Below are 19,397 nucleotides of genomic sequence, written 5' to 3'. Positions count from 1 at the left end.
GTAACAATATGATAGCAATGAAAAGTAGCTGTTTATATAGGCTTTTTTGCCAAGGCATCATTCAGTGTAATAGTTGTGGTCATTCAGTGAAATGCACATTTTTATGTGAAAATAAAGTCAAATTCTTACAAAACTTATTTGTTTAGCACAACAAATGCGGGGGCATACAACAAATGAATAATTGTGCATTTTAAACTGATTTTCTCTTCAGTGGAAAAACTTCTTAAAGCCAAATGGGTGAAATGCACTCGGTGAAAGACTACAAACACTGCAAAAACTATTTGCAAATGCCTTTTACTAGAAATTTTAGGTTTGATGAAGACCTTAAATATAGGCCTTTACTATGGTATGTAGCTTATTTCAGTTTTTTAACATCATCTATATGTTTTTTGCATTATCAACAGTTTAACACCGTATTACACTGAATGACATTTTATGGGTGAAAATGGGGTAAAATGCGTGTTCCTTACTATTTTCTGAACAGAAAATAATAAACTTAATCACTCTACACTCCAATGTACCCAAAAAAGTTGAAGAACGGTGTCAGGGAACAGTTTTATTTTTTGGAGTCCTGAAAACCCTGTTTCGTCTTTGACCCATAACCTCCCAAAAAACCCACAATGCCCCCTGGGCCTGGGGCCGCTGCGCTGCGCTGCGCTGCGCTGCGCTGTGCTGTGCTGTGCAGTGCAGTGCAGTGCAGTGCAGTGCAGTGCTGTGCTGTGCTGTGCTGTGCTGTGCTGTGCTGTGCTGTGCTGTGCTGTGCTGTGCTGTGCTGTGCTGTGCTGTGCTGTGCTGTGCTGTGCTGTGCTGTGGACAGGCTGTGGTGCTGCTGTGGTAGGTGTGCAGGAGAGGAGTGAGGGCAACGGGAGCATGAAGTAATGTAAACATGTAACCCTCACACTCAACTGCCCGACTTTAAAGAACATTCCATGACACTATTCATCAGTCAAGAGAAAGAGAAACAGAACAACCATTGAAAAATTGGCTGACTCCTCCTCCGGCTTAACTTCTCTCTCGTTCTCCCTACCTCGCTTGTTCTTGCTCCCTCTCACCATCTCCCTTTCTTTCAGCAGTCTTTACACCTCATGCACTTCATGGAAGATCACCTCCCTTGATCTTGCACATCTGCTCATCATCCTCCTTGTTCTGAACACAGGCCTTGTGTACTACACTACCTTCTCTCATCCATCCATCAGGAGAGAGAGAGAGAGAGAGAGAGAGAGAGAGAGAGAGAGAGAGAGAGAGAGAGAGAGAGAGAGCGAGAGAGAGAGCAAGAGAGAGAACAAGAAAGAGAGCGAGAGCAAGAGAGCGAGAGCGAGAGAGAGGTAGAGAGGGAGAGAGAGAGAGAGGGAATGAGAGAGAGAAAGAAAGAAAGAAAAAAAGAAAGAAAGAAAAAAAAAAGAAAGAAAGAAAGAAAGAAAGAAAGAAAGAAAGAAAGAGAGGAGGGGTAGCCAATGGACTGGAAAAGATTAGAGGCAGCGGAGCAGACCAGGTCTGACAGAGGGATTCCCATCCAAACTCCCCCATACCGCACTACCCTCCCCTTTCACAGCTCACACCAGCCAAGCCAATCAGTCATCCTATTGGTGGGTGGCTAAAAGTGGGCAATTTACAGCAAAAAGACAATCATTACCTTGCCGTCTGTTGTTTACACAATAAACCGAAAGTGCACAGATTCTCGGCCCTCACACCAATAATCAGCACCAGAGTGTTTATTACCCAACAAAGCATCCTGCTATTTAGCTAATCACAGTTTTTAAGCAGTGACAACACACTACCTACCGTACCAACTAAGGACAACACGAGTGACATGGCAGCCGACCAATAACCTGTGGTTTCCCCCTCACTGAAGGCCCGGCCCCCCATTGTGGTAGCAGTAGTATTAAGCGAGTGTGTGCAAGACAGAAGTGACTACTGTACATGGTCTTTCTACTCTCCTTTCATTCTCTTGCCTCAGTGCTGATCCGCCTTCATGGAGAAAACAATAAAGTGTGGGGGCTTTCCCCCTATTCAACTTCTCAACTGCAAATGAGAAGTTGGCCTTTAATAAGTGTTTTTGCACAATATTGAATAAAGCTTGATCATCAATGGAGTCGAGCCTTGCGTCACGAGGTCAGTGACCACTTCAAGGGAGGAAGACTACGGGAACACTTTGTTCGGCTTGCACCCAGCATCAGTGGCTCATTTTCAGCTGTTATCAACCCCAACTCCCCCTTGTCTGGTTCTGACAACACCACCAATAACAACAACATGAATGACGTGGCAGCCGACCAATAACCAGTGGTTTCCCTTCACCGAAGGCCTGCAGCAGTGTAGCAAGTGAGTGTGCGCGCATAAGACAGAAGAGAAGAGAAGTATATTATACATCAGTGGCTGATCTTGAGCTCTCTCAACCCAACTCTCTCCCTTGTCTAGTTCTGGCTCCACACCTTCATTCCAGAGTCAGTAGTCATCACATTGGGGCCTCACCCACACACACACACACACACCCAAAGCAGACACAACACAGTACACTCTACACACCACGCTACACCCACGCACATCATGCATACAAAATCTCCCGCTACACTAGTTCCTACCACAATGTACGAATGTGACTCTTATTCTTTTTCGAGGTACTCCGGTTACAAGAGAGAGGGACAACAGAGGAGATGTCACACCAAAAACCGCAGTCCTACTCGCTGCGCTCACTTGCTGTGACAGATGACAACAAACATGCATGGCACAAGAAGAGAGATGTAAACAAACAAATAAGCATGGCTCTCACACTCAAACACACCACCTCTGATGCTGAATGGTGCCTATGTCCTACACCAGACTGTTCTCCCAAAATGGTCTGGAATGACATACCAATTAATTTAGCTCATCATATGAGAGTAAAAAAGCTCCCACACATTGTCCAATCCACTGAATTAAATTTATTTAAAAAAACATTATTAAAAAGTTTGCGTTTGAATTGTGTTTGTAACTTTACCTGAAGAGGAATAAACAGAGTGCGGGATCTTTTTTGCACTTGAATGACATCCTCACTGGGATAATATCCTATGCACCTGTCTAACTACAGAGGTGTGAAAAAGCGTCTGTTTGAACAGCCCATCATATGACACTTTTTTTCACATTTATTTGCATGTCATTTAGGCTACTGTAACTTTTTTGTTTGTCATTATTAAACTAAGCAACCAAAGAAAACACAAAACCTGTACTCAGCCCCAGGTCAAACCAATTTTTTACTCAAACATGTCACAGGTGTAAAATGACGTGTGCTAAAGTGACAAAATCCATGTGTACAATAATTGGTCAAAAGCTGGCCAGCAAATACGTTGCTATATTATGCCATATCATGACACCATGATGCTAATCCCTTCTTTCTCCAACTCTCTCTCTCCAACTCTCTCTCTCTCTCTCTCTCTCTCTCTCTCTCTCTCTCTCTCTCTCTCTCTCTCTCTCTCTCTCTCTCTCTCTCTCTCTCTCTCTCTCTCTCTCTCTCCCTCTCCCTCTCCCTCTCCCTCTCCCTCTCCCTCTCTGGAAGCGGGTGGTGCAGGGTGGAGACCAGGGAGAGAGCAGCATATTGAGTAGCTATGTGCACAGCCCTGAAGGTGTGTGGAAAAGGTTTGTTTGGAAAGAGGGTGGAATGATCAGAAGACTGGCAAAGATTAAAAAGTAGGGTGGGTGTACAATGCATGCAAGCATTTACACACCCTCACAAACATACACATGTATCAGCGCTAATGAACATGCACGGTGACATGTGCACACTCAAACATACTACTGAACTGTGTTCCCTTTAAAGGTGCACACACACACACTATGCTGACACACATGACGACATAGTTAAAACATGCATGTTCTCACTTTGACACATATTCAAACTCTCAAAGGTTCTCACACACACACACACACACACACACACACACACACACACACACACACACACACACACACACACACACACACACACACACACACACACACACACACACACACACACACACACACACCACAAAACCTATGAAACTACCACGTCTACATAAAGCAAACACCACCAATTCCAGTAGCCTAAGACTTTGTATGACTCACTCGACCCAACGTGTTTAGTTAACCTGCAGAAAACCTTGACTGAGGTTTCTCAGCTGAACCCTAACAAACATAACCGCTGTATCCCCATCAAAGCCACGGAAGTGCACAGAGCACACGGTATAGTACAGCTCATGGTTGCAAGAACTTAAAGGAACACTAAGTCATTTTAGGGGCCTTAAAATAACTGTTCCAAAATTAGTGGTTTGTGACCAGAATTCAGAATTCAGAAGCTTGAATGAAAATAAAACTTACTTTTACCCATTAGTGAGTATGGCTAGTAAGATTATCATCTTCTACCCATTTTGTCAGGTGATGAAAAAAAGTTTATTTAGAGCCCCACTAAGTAAGAGCAGGGCCATCTAGAGCAGGGCCATCTCTTTGTAGATCTCTACGAGTGTCAATTCCGCTTCCCACCTGCAGGGAGATCACAGAAGAAAACAACTTAATGCTGCTTAAGTGAGGCTATCAAAATGTTGGTCAAGGTGGAGCATACATAGAGGTAGAAAATAACACTAGAGAGGACACAGCAATTTGCGACAACACTGGGAAATGGAGCTTCCCAACTTCCGTAAGTAGTGTAGGTACCTTCAGGCAATGCAAGTCAATAGAGAACACGCCCACCCCTATCAAAAAATGGACTAAAACTGTGTGAATATGAAGTATCACATTAATCAAAGATCAGATTTGAAATGTCAGGCTAAATATCTACTTAAATCATATGAGTCGATAAAATACATTTTAAAATCAAATAATATCTTTTATGAACATAGTTAGCAACACACTTCAACTATTGTCCTTGTATAGTGTGTTGGACCTTTTCACATGATTAAGCCATTTTTGACAGAGGTGAGCCTCGTTCTCTGTTAATTTCCATTTCTCTGATCTACCTACAGATTGCCATAAAAAGGGGGGCGGGGTCACCTCTAGTGTTATTTTCTACCTCTATGGGAGCATATCTCACACCCAAATTATAAAGTGATAGGCACCACAAGCATGACAGAAAGTCAGAAAAATGAATAGGGATAATAAATGAGAAGACGCTAACACGATGTCTGTGTCTTCTTAACTCAGTCTAGTAATTTTCAGACACATATTTTTGTTCATGGTGATATGGATAATACTGAACAGTTCTTCATACTTTATACTTCATACAAGTTCTTTAGCTCATACATTTTTTGGGGGGGAAGCAGATTGAACTGCATCTGTGTATGAAATGCTCTATACACATAACATTCCCTCGCCTTCATAAAAGGTGTGTGCCAAATAAACCCCACACAAAGCCTTGGAAACCCACGTTTTACACATCCTGCTGTATCTATCTGCAGTGTTTACAGTAGTTTGACCTTTGTTCACCCCTGCTCCGCTGTCCCCTCATTAATCTCTCCTAATTAAACAAGATGATTGGCTTAAAAGAGTGATTGGCTTAGGATATTGATTGGACATGAGGAATGGGAATCTTGCCATTCTTACAGCTCAGGCTGATGAAGGCCCCATTCATCTTGTACTTTAAAATTATGTAAGTGTCAAATTATGTAAGAAATCAAAGGACAGGACATTTGAAGCACTTAAAGATCGCCTCTCAACGTAATTTAATTAATATTGCCGTGTTCCCAATTGTTATTGAATGTGTTACGCGTTGGTCCTGTTTTAAAAAACGTTCTGGTTGCTTTGTTTCAAGACGTTTTTGCAAGCTGGCAAGGTGGCTTGTGGAGAAACGAGAGAGTGTTCCGTGTTTCTCGTGGAAATGCGTCTCTGATTGGCTCACTCCTCCTGCTCTCAAAGAAACGCGTCTCTGATTGGCTCAGTCCTCCAGCCTTGGGAGAGAATGTAATGGGAAACAGAGTCGCCACTTCTCCGGGTGGTACTGCACTATAGGGGCGCCAACGGAGGCGTGCAGGCTCCATTCAGGGCTGTGCTCTTTCGACAGCGACCCCTAGGCGAGCTGTAGGCACGGAGCAACCGGAGTGAGCAGGCTTTATGTATGAGGCTTTGTGCTGTGTGTGTACCTGAGAGTAGCAACCAGCTGATAGCTAAGCTAAGCTATGTTTCGGACCACCAGACGTTGCTTGTTTTGAAAACAAGCAGAAAAAAATTACTCGACATGTTTTTAGATAAATGGGTCGATATAAACCTTTGTGGGCAACGCCTTCTTTCGACGTGACGAAACACAGAAAGGCTTTCGTGATTCGCTCGTTTCTCTGCATTATTGATGTAAATTGGGAAACACCGGGAAACACAGCCAGGAGAGTTGACGCACCGCTATGAGAGCCTTGCAAGTGAGTTTAACTTGGGGTGACCGTCCGATCTTCGAAAGGAGTGAGTAAAACTGAGTTTTATCGGAAGTTGGCCTTTAACGTACCTATATCCGTATCAGTCTTATACATAGGGAATGAATGGGTTTGAAGACGGATGAAGCACACATTAACAATAAGTCATCAGCTTCCACACGAGGGTGTTGAGAAGGAGGCAGCTGAGATGAGGAGTGCAAAGTTGCCAATGTGCGGTATTAGGCTATTTTATTTGTGGGGCAGCCGTGGCCTAGTGGTTAGAGAGTTGGTCTTTCAATCCCCGACCTCTCCCTACATCTCCATCCATGGCTGAAATGCCCTTGAGCAAGGCACCTAACCCCACATTGCTCCAGGGACAGTAACCAAGCTGTAAGTCGATTTGAATAACAATGAAAGCGTCAGCTAAGTGCAATGTAATGTAATGTAATTTCAAAGATAACTTTCAATAGAAATCTCTGCTTGCAGCTTCATTTTTGAAAAAATAATTTTCTCTCATTCAAGAAACATCTCACTCCTCTAAACTTACAGTCGTTTTCACCGAGGGAGGTCAGCAAAGCATAAAAGCACCTTTGACACAGTTTCAATTGAACCACTAAAATGATTCTGAAAACATTATTGAAAAAATGCACAACTATGTATGTAGTAACATAGTAGTAACACCACTACTATGAAAACTACTTCAAAGCAGAAATTGAAATAACTTGTGTTGCAGTGGCTACTTGGAAAAGGCTGGGCTTCGAGGAAGAAGACAAGAGAGTCTTCAGGTCAGCACAGGCAAAGGAATCACACACACCTGTCAGTTTCACCACACACTCGAGTCATCAGCACTCCCAGCACTTCAACACTCCAACACACACACGCGCACACGCGCACACGCACACACGCACACACACACACACACACACACACACACACACACACACACACACACACACACACACACTCACACACACACACACACACACACACACACACACACACACACACACAGACACAGACACACACACAAACACACATATAGACATACACACGCACACACACACACACAGATGCACACACACACACACACACAGTGATGAGCACACAGCCTGAGTGTGCTGTATAGCTTCTATGCACCTACGCTACATGGCCCTTCAGGGCATAATGACTCTAAACCCTGAACGACCACTAACTCTAGTGTTTCAACAGCAACCGATCCGTGTGTGGATACGTTTCTTCCCTTATGTGGAAATGTTGAGAGACAGGTCCTGACCAAACCGAGGTTCGCAGGGGTCAGAGAGAAACACAAGTCTCCCACTGTGTTTGCCCGCCTCAGTCGTCTGACAGAGAAACTAAATATTTCACACACCTAGACTCATGCACAATGTGCTAAAGCGTAAACACTCCAGAGCGTGGGCTCACACACACTCACACACGGACATTCATACAAAACCTGATTCAATAGCCTTGGTCAAGAGGAAGAGGTGCTGTGTGTGTGTGTGTGTGTGTGTGTGTGTGTGTGTGTGTGTGTGTGTGTGTGTGTGTGTGTGTGTGTGTGTGTGTGTGTGTGTGTGTGTGTGTGTGTGTGTGTGCCTACCCTTAGGGAGAAATCACATCCACTGTGAGAGGGGTGCGGCACAGGAACACTGGCCTTTGTTTAAAGAGTGTGTGAGAGGATTTATCCATAACATTCACCTTCCTCTCTCTCTGCACAATTACGCACGCACGCACGCGCACACACACACACACACACACACACACACACACACACACACACACACACACACACACACACACGCACACGCACACGCACACGCACACGCACACGCACACACACACACACCCTCAACTTTGCTGATTTTTTTTAAAGTCATAGAGTACACACACACTCACACTCACATTCACATTCACCACCATGATCCTAGCTGGCAAAGGCGTTTGCCTGCTGTGGAGAAGCCGATGGCTCCCAGGCCTGGTGTCCTGGCCACATTAAGCGGAGCGGAGGGGGAGGCAAAGGCAAGGCGAAGCGAAGCAGGAAAAAAAAAAAAAAGCAAGCCTCGACTTGAAGGCAACAAATGCTCTCTCCGGGCCCCTTTTCAACTGATCTGAGATTTGTTGCAGAGGATGTGGGTTGGACTGGAAAAGCAAAGCATAGCATAGCATGTGTTCACCGTTAACGGGTGGGTTGACAATGTGTGGGTGTATAGTGTGTGTGTCTGTGTTTGTACTTTAATGGCCATAGCTCAGGCTTTGTGTGTATTGTGGTGACAAGTCTCAATTATACATTGGGCAAAGCCATGTTTGCTAAAAGCTAAATGGTGTGTGTGTGTGTGTGTGTGTGTGTGTGTGTGTGTGTGTGTGTGTACACGGAAGTGTAACCACACGTGCATGTGTGTACGTGTCTAGGGCCTTGGGGGGGGGGGTCTGATTTTTCTCCCTCCCAAGTTAACCCTGGTGCAATGAACACTACTTCTGAATTGTGCATGTAGCCTCATCCTCCTGCAGCACGGTTCCTCATCAGCAGGGTCGGATTAATGCACAGACTAGATATGACTGCAGTCTAGGGGCCACCCATCAGCCAGGGGTCGCCAGTTGGTCAAAGGTGGGGAATCAACGTATTTGGAGAAATGTAATAAGACGAGGTATAACTTCGTCTGCCATCAGATAGAGTTTTAAATCTTGTTAATACTCCTTAGTCTGGGGTCAGTATACAAAGATAAAATGTGCCTTCCGTAGGGACCTAGAGCTACCTGTACCCCAGGGGGCCCCGAGCCTTCTTAATCTGGCCCTGCTCATGGCTGTGAGTCTACTGTTCAGTGTTGATTCATCTGAGTAAGTGTCATCACAGCACAGAACACATTTTTTCTCTCAATCCATGGGAAGAACAAATAATGGCTTGTAGACAGACTTTTTTTCATTGAACACCCAAAACAGCAATGTGGCAAACACTTTAATAAATATGTTGCAGCTAGTGTTGCCAGATTGGGCGGGTGCCCGCCCAATTGGGCTACTTGGGATGAGCGTCGGCGGGCAAAAACGGGAAAAATTGGCCATTTGGCGGTTGTTTAAGCCGTTTTGGGCCCATAGAAGTCAATGTAATTTGTTGAATTTGGGCGGAATTTAGCGCATTTCGGCGGTTTTTGAGAACCTTTTGGGCGGGATTTAGTCAGACACATCTGGCAACACTGGTTGCAGCAGCAACAAACCACAATGCTAGCACCTGCCATTGGCATAGGTGGTATGAGTGTGTGTGTGTGTGAGTGAGTGAGTGAGTGAGTGAGTGAGTGAGTGAGTGAGTGAGTGAGTGAGTGAGTGAGTGAGTGAGTGAGTGAGTGAGTGAGTGAGTGAGTGAGTGAGTGAGTGAGTGAGTGAGTGAGTGAGTGAGTGAGTGAGTGAGTGAGTGAGTGAGTGAGTGAGTGTGTGTGTGTGTGTGTGTGTGTGTGTGTGTGTGTGTGTGTGTGTGTGTGTGTGTGTGTGTGTGTGTGTGTGTGTGTGTGTGTGTGTGTGTGTGTGTGTGTTGGCATGCGGTAGCCATACTAATTAAAATCCAGGTGCAGTGATCCTTCAGTTTGATGTGGAACACCAGAAGTCACCTGGCCATTCCAATGTTCTCGTCTGCCATTTCAATGAACTTCTCAGGGGGACTGTCGGGAGGAGCTAAACCTGTGTCTATCAAGTGCTTCTGAGTTCTACTGGTTGATGTCACCACCATCAATCAGACCACTCTTTTCAGCCGGGTCAGTGACAGAAGAACTGGTCCGTCATACAATTAAACACGTTTCAATCAAGCTGTTGGAACATTCTCTTCAGATTCCATTATAGGACATGGAAATGGAAGAGATAGCAAACTTGGCCAGACTGACTTTGTCACTAAATGGGGGGACCATCACAGTAGGCCCAGACTATGCTTGCTGTGTGACTTTCATTATGTGCAACAAAGTGTGCATACTTGCTACAGAACTACACAACTGTGGAGCAATGTGCTCCATACTAGGAGGCTCTCATAACTATTTTCCACCATTATGTGACTCTACAGTGCCACCTCAATATGGAAGTTTGGAAGATCACCTACCGTGTGCAAAATTGACAATATATCATTTTTTTATGCAAACAAACCCAAAACATTATGTTTTGCTCAACAGTCTTTGGTTGTATCGTAAAAAACACAACTACTGCCCGTTCCCGCAACAGTTACGTTCCGAACTAAAGTGCTTACTTGCAAACCACACCGCATTCATACTTTTCTGTATGTGACATTCTGTTACCCGAATGAACCTGCTGACGTCCACGTTGTCATCACGGTTCGTAGAGAAAAAAACAAGTAACCAACTTCCCAGTTCCCAAATGCTCAGGGGTGCATTTCTGGAAAGCGTAGTTGCTAACTATGTCAGCTACTTTGTTGGTTGCAATGCAATTTCCCATTGGCAACTACCGAAGTTGCTAACTGCTAACAACTACGCACCCCAGACTTGCAGCGTGAACAAGCCAGCCAGTTTGAGATTAGGTGTGGGAACGGGCACTGGCACGGCTCTCTGTTGGCCTGATGACGCCTAATGAGTAGTGCTCACTCATTGCACTGCATTCACCCTATGCCAATGCCTTTAGTTTTGTTTCATTTCATTGTGCAGGCCACCGCTTGTTTACTTTATTTTAGCATAGCCTACAAGCAACTTGTTGACGAAGTTAAAATGAGAATCTTCAAATTAAAGTCTAGTTGTTGTATTTTTAAGTTATGAATTACTGTAGACAGTGACTGTCTGGGCATGTCCATACCAACTGCCATGACACCCAATACGACATGTGGTGACATTTTCAAATGCAGGGACACACACACAGACTTTAATGGCATTGTGTTTGTTGACATGATGGTAGAGTCCAATGGCTGGCAGGTGTACTGTATTGGCAGGCAAACGTGCAGCATTGTGGTGGAGGGAGGCAGCTGTGTGTGTGACCCGAGAGGAGTGGAGAGAGGCGGTAGTGGAAGAATGGATGTGTGGGAGCTCCCGCCAGGCCTGCCAGCTCTTACCAGGGTGTGGTCCTACACTCCGGGCACAGGCACACAAAGGAGAAGCGGGAAGAGTAAACATTCCCACAACACAACATCTTCTAACCTGAGACGGCGACGATGGTCTTTATGAAGCAAGTTATGGATCAACACTGGCACAAAATGGCACACAAATGCAACATGGACTAGCACATATGTGCACGTGCAAACACACGTGTGCACACACACATGCACACCCTCTTGAGTAAAAAAACATACTGAATAGGTGGCTTTGGTTATGCAAAAGAACCTTCGTCATGTGTATTTTAATGCTCAAAATGTCCAGAACATGTCCTGCCCACCTCTCCAAACACACACACACACACACACACACACACACACACACACACACACACACACACACACACACACACACACACACACACACACACACACACACACACACACACACACACACACACACACACACACACACACACACACACACGTCATCACCAAAAAAAGTTTCTAAACTGTCTGCAATTACTTCTTCAAAAGGTGTAGTGCGGAGCAGGTGGGGGGGGGTCAATGGAGAAGTAATCAAGCTCTTTGTGTTGGCTCCAAAAGCCAGGGCTGCGCCATGCTCCATGCTCCAGTCCTGCTCTCTCTCCTGCGCAGTAGCATGCATTAGCAGCCACAATAGGGGATTAGTGCTGGGAGGGGAAGGGGTCATTTCACGTGAAATCAGACACTTTGGGACCCGACCGACCCGGATTTCAATCATACTTGGTGTGCCTTTTCAGTAGCAAGGTAGCACCCCAGAACTGCATTGGTTTGAATCTGACACTAATATTAAGGGAGAAACAGACTAGGAAAGGTTCACATGTGAGGGTAGGACACTATACATTCAGCCTTGAATATATCAGTCAGTGTTAGTCACAAAAAGATGCCTGTGGTGTTGTTTGAAAGCTCTTTTCTGGCTCTACATAGTACACAATCACCTTGGAATACAACTACTCTCAGAATATGAATTATGATAAATTGAAAAATTAAAAATTGAATATCTAAAAAACTCATATTTTAAAATGGCCAGTTCCTTGTCCAAACGTAGCCGGCAATGTCATGAGCAGCACCTTAAATGCTGGTGTTCGGTTTGTTATTCATTTCAGAGAGAAGTTGACTCACAAATATGGCATCATACAGACCACTTACTAATAATATGGTAATACCATAGTAGCATCACATGACAAAACAAAAACAAAACAAAAATGGTCAGTGTCCATGGTCCCAGGTTTCAGAAACTAAGGCAGATGTCCAGTTATACACACCAAATGATGATATGTGAATGTTTGAACATTCCTTCTCTGTGTACCTGTGCCATCCTCCCTTTACCGTACTTTAAAGATATAATCAATGGCTACCTTCTCATTTTGTACTCTACCAGTGCATTTGAAGCAGCAGCTGTGTCTTTTAGATAATGTATAAGTACGTCCCGTTGCAGTTACAGGTTCCACTACCAGAAGCACATCCTGATGATCCATGACAGTCTATCTGGTCTGAAGGGAAAAGTGAAGGATGGAGATGGCCCATGAGGATGCAGGAAGTTCAGTTTCACCTCTCCAGTGCTCGGCATACATTCCTCAGCACATGCTAGCCACCAGTTGCCATCATATACAGCTACAACATACCCTTTGATGCTTGAAAATGTAACACATTCCTTTACTGAGCTCACTCTTTCAACTCTGCCTTCTCTGAATGCTCAAAATGGCCTAACTTCCACTGTGTCCATTGACAATGGGCAGAAGCTGTGTAGTTTTTGAGTACCTGGAATAGTTCTTGCAGATTCAAACCTTTTCAACAAGTTCTCAGCTTCATGATGGTACATATCTGTTGTGGCAAACTGGCAATGGATGTTCTTGACATTATCCTTGACAAATTCAAACAGTTGGTATGGCGTTACAATTTAATTGTCAATAGGACGTTGCAGACTTCCTGCACAATATAAGAACCTTAAAATTACAACAAATTTGTGCCACCACGAGGCAGATTTTCACATACCTGCAGAGTGGCACTTTTTGCCACATCACATGGCAAAGGTCCATGTGATGGCGTTGGAGGGACAGTTAAATGGCTTGCTGCACGAGCAAGTGCTTGCTGCACGAGCTGCACGAACAATTAAATTATAACGCCATACCAACTGTTTGAATTTGTCAAGGATAATGTCAAGAACATCCATTGCCAGTTTGCCACAACAGAGATGTACCATCATGAAGCTGAGAACCTGTTGAAAAGGTTTGAATCTGCAAGAACTATTCCAGGTACTCAAAAACTACACAGCTTCTGCCCATTGTCAATGGACACTAGCATTCAGAGAAGGCAGAGTTGAAAGAGTGAGCTCAGTAAAGGAATGTGTTACATTTTCAAGCATCAAAGGGTATGTTGTAGCTGTATATGATGGCAACTGGTGGCTAGCATGTGCTGAGGAATGTATGCCGAGCACTGGAGAGGTGAAACTGAACTTCCTGCATCCTCATGGGCCATCTCCATTCTTCACTTTTCCCTTCAGACCAGATAGACTGTCATGGATCATCAGGATGTGCTTCTGGTAGTGGAACCTGTAACTGCAACGGGACGTACTTATACATTATCTACAAAAGACACAGCTGCTGCTTCAAATGCACTGGTAGAGTACAAAATGAGAGTGTAGCCATTGATTATCTCTTTAAAGTACGGTAAAGGGAAGATGGCACAGGTACACAGAGAAGGAATGTTCAAACATTCACATATCATCATTTGGTGTGTATAAATGGACATCTGCCTTAGTTTCTGAAACCTGGGACCATGGACACTGACCATTTTTGTTTTGTTTTTGTTTTGTCATGTGATGCTACTATGGTATTACCATATTATTAGTAAGTGGTCTGTATGATGCCATATTTGTGAGTCAACTTCTCTCTGAAATGAATAACAAACCGAACACCAGCATTTAAGGTGCTGCTCATGACATTGCCGGCTACGTTTGGACAAGGAACTGGCCATTTTAAAATATGAGTTTTTTAGATATTCAATTTTTAATTTTTCAATTTATCTTAATTCATATTCTGAGAGTAGTTGTATTCAAGGTGATTGTGTACTATGTAGAGCCAGAAAAGAGCTTTCAAACAACACCACAGGCATCTTTTGTGTACTAACACTGACTGATATATTCAAGGCTGAATGTATAGTGTCCTACCCTCACATGTGAACCTTTCCTAGTCTGTTTCTCCCTTAATATTAGTGTCAGATTCAAACCAATGCAGTTCTGGGGTGCTACCTTGCTACTGAAAAGGCACACCAAGTATGATTGAAATCCGGGTCGGTCGGGTCCCAAAGTGTCTGATTTCACGTGAAATGACCCGAAGGTGGATGGGTGGATGTTCCACAGCAGGCACAGACACATCACTTGACTTCAACACCCACAATGGTTCTAAATTAACAGCAGACAACCAGCCAAATGCTGGTTAAATTTCAGTTTGGCTGGTAGAAATGGCCAGCATTTACTGGCCACTTGGACCTATGAATGAGTGTGATTTTGGCTAGTAAGATTATAACATCTACAACATTTTGGTTGATGATGGAAAAAAAGACAATTTAGAGCCCTGCCACCCACAATCCACAGTAAAATGTTGCAGTGTTTCAACATTTAAAGCGATGAATGGTACAGCATCGCTTTAAAAGGGTCTATTTAACATCTAGAATGTATTTGGTCCCAGATCCGCTCTAAATGTTGAATTAACACAGTTTTTTACAGTGTACTGGTTAATACTAACCATCCAAACTTGATAATGCAGATTGTAGCAATTCGACATAAAAGTACCCATGGGTCAGTGGTCAGAGCGCTGGCCTTGAGGTCAGAGGGTTGCGGGTTCGAATCCCACCCTTACCAACACCTCAGCCATAGCTGAAGTGCCCTTGAGCAAGGCACCTAACCCCACATTGGTGTAAGTGGCTTTGGATGCAAGCGTCAGCTAAGTGTAACGTAATAAAAAGAAAAAAGGTGGAAATCTTATGACGAAGCATTGATTCCGATGTCAGAAGTCAGCAATCTTGAAATCAGTGGTCTTGTGAATCAGTTCACGCATCTTGTGAAAAGTATTAGGATGCAACATTACATTACACAGCAGACACTTTTATCCAAAGCAACTTAATTATTTATAGGGTGTTGGTTACAGCCCCTGGAGCAGTGTAGGGTTAGGTGCTCAAGTGCATTCCACCATGAGGGGTTTGGTAAGCATGAGGATTGAACAGTCAACCTGTGATCCCAACACCCTATCCAATAACATCATTTGGTCCAAGATTTGGTCAAAATCCATCCACCAATTCAAAGGTTCTCTCACACACACAAACAACACTCTATGAAGGACAAACACATGGGCAGATGGACGAATAATCACTCAAAGAAGGTTCTACAACTTTAAAACAAAGAACATGAAAGCCCTTTTTAAGTTCAATTTGCTCTTCGTGGTCTACAACACTACTGAATACAAATTCAGCAAATGACTGAAATTGCATTAATTCTTCAGTGGTTACAATGATCATTGATCAGGAAGGATATGATTAAGTTGAATCACTATGACTGTGCAGTTTAAAGGAAGCAAATATGGTGAATGGAAACCCAGAGTATTGAGCGAGTGCTGTTGTCCTGTCCTGTGCCCTGCTCTTGTTTGTCTGCAGAGTTGGAGGGGGCTGGAGAGTACATATTGGCACAGAGTGTTACGTGGGCCGTAGGCTGTGGACAGTGTGTGTGTGTGTGTGTGTGTGTGTGTGTGTGTGTGTGTGTGTGTGTGTGTGTGTGTGTGTGTGTGTGTGTGTGTGCGTGTGTGTGTGTGCGTGTGTGTGTGTGTTTTCAGAATACAGAGGAAGATGTGCATGGGAGTTACACCAGATGTCTGGATGCAACAGTGTGGATATGCGCAGTGTGTGTGTGTGTGTCGCGTGTGTGCACCTCTGAGTTTGTGCGTGTGTGTGTGTGTTTGGTGTATTATGTCAGTATTCTTATTGCACACTGTGTGTGGGGGGGGGATGTATTATGTCAGTATTCTTATACACCGTGTGTGTGTGTGTGTGTGTGTGTGTGTGTGTGTGTGTGTGTGTGTGTGTGTGTGTGTGTGTGTGTGTCCTGCTGGTGCCAGCTCCCCCAACACACACACACACACACACACACACACACACACACACACACACACACACACACACACACACACACACACACACACACACACACACACACCTCACCAGAGATCTGCCAAGCACCTGAGGTTATATAACTCAACAAGGAATCTCCACGGAAACAAGCCCTTGCATGGCAGAATGATTGGTGAAGTAAGTAAGACTTTGAGACACACCCTTCTCAAACACTGCACTTCTCAGGCAGATGCAGAGCTTCAAACGCTAGAGACTTGCTCCCAAAAGATTTGCCCCAATCTTATCTGCACTCAAGTATACACACTTCCTTCACACACCAAACGACTCCCTCAAAAGTTTTATTACATCAGAAATCAGGTATTATCTTATCACCTTTTCGATCTCCATGTCTGAGATTTATGAAGCTTTATGTAGTTATTATGAGGGGAAACCATGGCGATAAGGTTTCACTAAAGCTTAGAGGTGGGGGGGGGGGGGGTATTTGTCGAGTATTATACCACTGTCACCTTTCTCATACTGTCCATCATGGTCCAGTGACTCAGAAGACACCTTAAGCCTGTTTCCTATCTTTCTGGTATGACCAGTATGTTAGGTTAAAGCGGGGACATCCATAACTCCAGGACAAGAGATCAGGCTACATCAATCAAAACAGCCCACTTTGGGGGGGAAAGGACAATGGTATGTTGCCCTGCCTGCCCGTCCTGACATCCTCATATGGAATCACGGAGATCAAAGTCCAAGTAAAGGAGGCTGAGGTGGGTGGGGGGATGTTTGAGTAGCTTTTTGGATGGGCATTGCGCACTCAGAAAGGAATGGATACATCACTTTGGTTAATGTGCAATCCGAGCCTAGGGTGGATAAATAATGTCAGTGCTAAACTCTCTTACTGTCAAAGTAGGATATGTAGCCTGTAAACCCCCGTTCTGCCTCTGCCTCGCAATATTACCTCCGTAAAACAGCCCTATGACATGGACTGGCTTGGTAGGTAGACTACCCAAGCCTCCAGGCTAAAGTCGCAGGAAACAACACAGACGGGGAAAGTTCTGGCTTGCTTGCAGAGTTCTATAGCCTACTCCTGTTATGTCCAGTCTGGGCATCACCAAATGGTTGTTCCTACTGTAGGCTATGTTGAAGTGAAACGTTTCTATTGTACACCAAACAATTCACTATATGTCCACAACCCCAGACGACTAATTATGTTGCTTCACGTCGCGCTAGAAATGGAAACCAAAAATAGTGTTGAGTTGGACATCTTTGCGAGTCAAGCTTTAAAACAACGTGTCCACATACCTCAGTAGTTTCCTTCCTCCTTGTGTTTCGGAGAAGTTGTTTGCATTCTACTCTTAATTACATTCCATCTGAATTATCCTCGGCACACTGTCTTTTTTTCCAAGTAAGTCTTCTTTCACTCCACGATATTCCTCAGGTAAACCATTCCAACAGACGGTCCATTTAGACGGAGGCACGAGGCGCGTGGTTCTTGTAAAGTTGTTTGAACTGGCAGAGCTTTCCGAGCGCAAGAGCGTGCGCTAGATTTAATTCACATCCTGATATTCGGAGCCTTCCTTCAAACTGAGTGAGACAATGCTAAACTATTTACCTGGAGGTATATGCGCACAGGTGAGGGGGTGTTTCCTTCTCCGCGGTGTGGAGATGCTGACAGTCTGATTTTGAGTGTCAGCGCCGCCTAGAGGGCTATATTGGAAAAGTAGTTCGTGGTGACTTCTGAAATGCTAAACTAAATGATGTTTCAGTGTTCAGTTTAAAAAAAGTAGCCACCATGTACAATTAAAACATTATGTTAGCCTCAGATAGGTCTACATCTGCAGCAGGCAGGACATAGACCCTAATTAAACATTAAGACATTAGGCCTATATTAAACATATACATATAAATACATATAGGCCTATTTAGATGCCCTATCTCACCTTCACTCATTCTCTCATTCTCTCACGCACTCTGTGTGCGCGCGTGTGCACATTATTTGTTATTTAGTGTATTGTCCATTATTAAGTACATAGTAATAATCATTGCATTACATAGCCTACATTTTTATAAATATAATTCTTTGGTAGAAGTCTAAATAAAGATTTCATATTTTTAATTGAGGCAAGTATCTTCAGAGAGAAAGAAAGAAAGAAAGAAAGAAAGAAAGAAAGAAAGAAAGAAAGAAAGAAAGAAAGAAAGACAGAAAGAAAATACCCTCAGCAGAAATCAAGGCATCATGTCCTCTCTATATACCCATTACTCTCCCCCAGTTCTCATGACAGGGGGGTCAGTATTAGAAAGTCACGGTAAAGTCAAATAGACAGGGACAGCAGAGCCACTTTCCAACAAAGATGGCTGGTGTTGGAGCTTTGGGTGCACTGTCCAGATTGATAACAAGTCGATAAAACATTCCTTCTGGGTAATCCCCATTGAGGACATTTTATATGGGGGGGCGCAATAAACATAGGCTACATTTCATTAATGAGGGAGGCAAGTTATGAAAAAGTTATCTGTCCCCTGAATACTTATTTATAATATGATCTGATGAAAACTGCGGTGTCAGGTTTCCTAAATGGTTCCCAAGTGGTCAAATGATTTTTGGGCATACCAGTAAAGGGTACTTGGTTACAGTTGGATGCCATTCTTATGAAATCTATAATGACTTTCAATAATGTTGGCTGATTGCCACATCTCTCTGTGTATGCATGTGTGTGTGTGTGTGTGTGTGTGTGTGTGTGTGTGTGTGTGTGTGTGTGTGTGTGTGTGTGTGTGTGTGTGTGTGTGTGTGTGCGAGAGAGAGAGAGAGCGAGAGAGAGAGAGAGAGAGAGAGAGTCGAGAGAGATTGTCCCGTGCCCATGATGTCCCGTTCCATTCACCCACCACCTTGTTTTCATCTC

At 44.0% G+C, this 19,397-nt stretch overlaps 1 protein-coding gene across 1 annotated transcript in view; it reads right to left on the bottom strand.

The window, feature by feature from the left end:
• The window catches only part of LOC134435534 (uncharacterized), a 52,043-nt gene extending 33,942 nt beyond the window's left edge, over nt 1-18,101 (bottom strand). The window contains exon 1 of the mRNA XM_063184583.1: nt 17,803-18,101. The gene's annotated coding sequence lies outside the window, so the exon portion shown is untranslated. The remainder of the gene's footprint in view (nt 1-17,802) is intronic.
• Nucleotides 18,102-19,397: the final 1,296 nt, after the last annotated feature.

This window comes from Engraulis encrasicolus, chromosome 19 (genome assembly GCF_034702125.1).
Source record: "Engraulis encrasicolus isolate BLACKSEA-1 chromosome 19, IST_EnEncr_1.0, whole genome shotgun sequence".
NCBI lineage: Eukaryota > Metazoa > Chordata > Actinopteri > Clupeiformes > Engraulidae > Engraulis > Engraulis encrasicolus.
Note: the sequence above shows the minus strand (reverse complement) of the source record. Positions and strands in the feature narration are given on the sequence as shown.